We start from the raw sequence: 3,475 nt of genomic DNA on the forward strand, positions 1-3,475 counted from the left end.
GGACCCATGCGTTCAATGCAGCTCCCCCCAAGTCCAATGAAGCAGCCTCTTGCGTTCAACGCAGCTCCCTCCAAAGTCCAACGCAGCAACCTCCTGCATTCAACTCAGCCACATCATGCGTTGAACGTAGCCCACCATACATCCAACACATCCCTCTGGAGTACCTCTAGTGGTTGTCCATCATCCATGCGCAGTCCTCCATGCATCCAACGCAGTTGAGATAGAGGTTCCAAGGATTCCAAACTGGGCCTTGTGTTCAAGGCACTCTCCCTTGCGTCTAACGCCACTACATGGGCCAAGTCCCAAGGGCATCACAATACTTCACCAATCTCTCCAACTTCAAGTACTTGCTTTGTTGACCCAAGATCAAGTTGCAATTCCATGATTTTAATAAAGTAACACACAAAGTTTTGAATTTTAAATACAAGGAAGATTACTAGTTAGTTAAGAGTTATCAGAAAAGATTTGATTCTATTTTGATTCAGTTTGAATTTGAACTTTAGGTTTTGGTTTTAGGTTTTAAAATAGTCTAGGGAACTTGTCCACGGACAACACATCTTACACTACACTTTACAATTTTGTTTACTTTGCACCATGAGCCTAATCTCCTTTGTTAAGGTTAGGAGCTCTATTTACCTTGATGGATTAATATTATTATTTTTCTACTTTTGATTAATATATTGATGTTCTATTCAAGAAGTGATGAGTTTCATTCTTCATCTTAAGGGTTAGAGTGTACTGGAAAATAACTTTCACTACAAAAAAAAAACTGGTTAAAATGTCGTTAATATTAAGGCGGTTTTGTATAAACGCCATAATGTTCATGAATTAAGGCAGTTTATGTTACTGCCATAATGTATTTGTAAGTCAAGGAGTGATTTTGGCAGTAATAACCGTTGTTAGAAGAAAACCCAACCTAAATCTAATTGCGAGTCGCAAAGTAGAGCATGAGCAACGAGCTTCTCCTTCAGTGGCTTCTTCTCCTCCATTGATGTGAGCTTCTCTTCTATTCTTGTGAGCTTTTCTGCCATTGATGCCATCTTCTCCTCTATCGAGCTTCTGCGCTCTATGTTGTGCGAGCTTTTTACCCTAACTCGTCTTCTTCGTGTCCGTTCTCACTTCTTGGTTTTTATACAAAATTCTCATCCTCTTCTTCTTCATCTTCTTTTGATTCATGATTTGTTACTTCCTCTCTGGTTATTACTATTCTTTGGATTCCTTGTTTTATGTGTGTGAGAGTTACATTGGTGTGGCAGAATTCAAAAACTACATCGCCGCTGCTCTGCGAGCTTCTCCTCCATCAATGATTCTTCCCCTCCATCAGTGTCATGTCCATCAATGCTTCTCCTATGATGGTACTTTTGCTTCCATTGATGCGATTTGTGAGGTATTCTGTTAGCTTCTTTTCTTCGAGCTTCTCTTCTCCTCATCAACCTTATTTTGTTTGATTCTATGTTTTGATTGTTCTATGCTAATTGCTACTTATTTTATTTAATTACAGGTTATGATTTTCTTCCTTTTTCAATGTATTTTTAGGTAAAAAATTAGGGATTGTTAGAAGAAATTGACTAATTGAGTAAGGTCTTCACTGAATTTTTTCATAATTATAGGATTGATTAGAATCATGTGAATACTTGTTTTCTCCTGGTATGACGTGCACTGTGAACTGCATAGATGTTCTTCATGTTTTCTGTTTGTAGGAAAAGCTTTTAAGGAATTTACTTGAGTTATACTTTTTTAATTTTGAAAGCATGGAGTGTCAGAGTCTCAACCAAATTATTTGAAATCCAATTAATATTCTAACATGGTATGTGTAATTATTTATATAAATTTTTGAAATTTAGCTTGTTCGACTTGTTGGTTATATCAAATTTGTAATCACTGTAGTCGAAGAATTGTAACATACACAATGAACTGGGAGCAATTAATTGCTTAAGTTTAGTTTATTATTTGTTAAATTTGTGTGTTCAAATTCATAGAAAGTGGTCACCAAGCCCAACCTCTAATTCATATTTGCCTTCACCATGTTTTCCTTTCTTCATGAAACCCAAATTTGACGTCGCTAATATAATGCTTCTCTTAATGTTAGTACATGGCTATACCTCATTGGATGCCTCTAATATATACAATGTTTTTGTTTTATGACAGGGGCTAATTATCTCTGTGAGGTAATGTGGGCCATAATTGCTTCTTCTTTTAACTATCTTTTTCTTTTCTAAAATTTAAATGCCACAAGTAGTACAGAGACAACAATAAATATTTTGTTGTTGTCTATAAGATGCATCCTAGCAATTAGAGTTAGTAAACCATATTCAATTCTTAGAAACATTTAGTAATAATGTACTTTATGTGTTTGTTATTTTGCTTCTTAGAAATTGGAATCATTTAATTACTTCCAGTTTAGTGTTTCAATAACTCTCTTGCATCCTTTGTATATTGAAGAATTACAACTCAATTACTGTCACGAAATAATACATATCTGGTTTATTACTAGAACATCACCTGCTTCTTTAATGTGTGGCTTTTAGACAAATGAAGGAAAAGATACTTAAATCCTCAAGAAGGAAGAGCTTTTCTTTTTCCACGTAAATCTTGAGACGTTCAAGTGATTTTGGGATATTTTAAGAAAATCTACAACTAACTCCATCACATGTCAACCTCACTTCATGTTGCTTTATTTTGGGATATGTATATGTTGCTCCAGCTATCCTAGGTTTCCTGAGCTAATTTTCAGACTACTTTAGAAACCAGCCTGATTTTTCTTATTAGCATAGTATATATCAAATAATAAGCAGAGGATTGAGCAATAGATTGAGATAGGTAGAAAAAGAAGGATTCAAATCACTTGTTTAATGACATATTGAACCTTGTCTATTAAGCAAAAACTTTCTTTTTGTTTTATGTTGTTGAATCATACTTGATTATTGAACTTTTACTTTGTCCATGCTTGAGGGAAATGACATTTGTATTTGGGTAAAGTACTATTTTAATCCCCAATATTTGGGCTAAATCTTAATTTAGTCCCTAATGTTTCAAACGTATTTTTTTTGTCCCAAAAAATTTTGAAAGGATCGGATTCAATGTTGTCCCGAATTAGGATTTAAGTCAAACATTGACATTTTGAATATATTATTATACATTCAGAAGCAAAAATGCTCCAATCATCCTGAAAACATCTCACACCAACTTTAGGTCCTGCTCCCATAAATGCTCTATTATATTAAGTAATACAACAGATTTTTACTATAATTTGGTGGAATCCGATTGAGACTCAGTTCAATTGGTTGGATCTCTGAAGTTTTGACCTGGTTGCTTGAGTGGTTTGATGTCCAATCTGGATTTTAGAACCTTATATGAACCATCTCTCATACAAGCTTAAGGATAGAGGGTCATTATTAGGCATGGCAATTTCCCCCGGCGGGGCGGGTATCCGCGGGGAATTACCCGCCGGGGGACGGATTTGGGGGAAGTTTTT

At 35.3% G+C, this 3,475-nt stretch overlaps 1 long non-coding RNA gene across 1 annotated transcript; it reads left to right on the top strand.

Annotated features, from left to right (window-relative positions):
• LOC110269621 lies at positions 863-3,457 on the top strand. The gene is made up of 3 exons (XR_002358392.1): positions 863-993; positions 1,257-1,387; positions 2,149-3,457. It is a non-coding gene; the product is annotated as an uncharacterized LOC110269621 (long non-coding RNA).

Source organism: Arachis ipaensis, chromosome B03, assembly GCF_000816755.2.
Source record: "Arachis ipaensis cultivar K30076 chromosome B03, Araip1.1, whole genome shotgun sequence".
Lineage (NCBI taxonomy): Eukaryota > Viridiplantae > Streptophyta > Magnoliopsida > Fabales > Fabaceae > Arachis > Arachis ipaensis.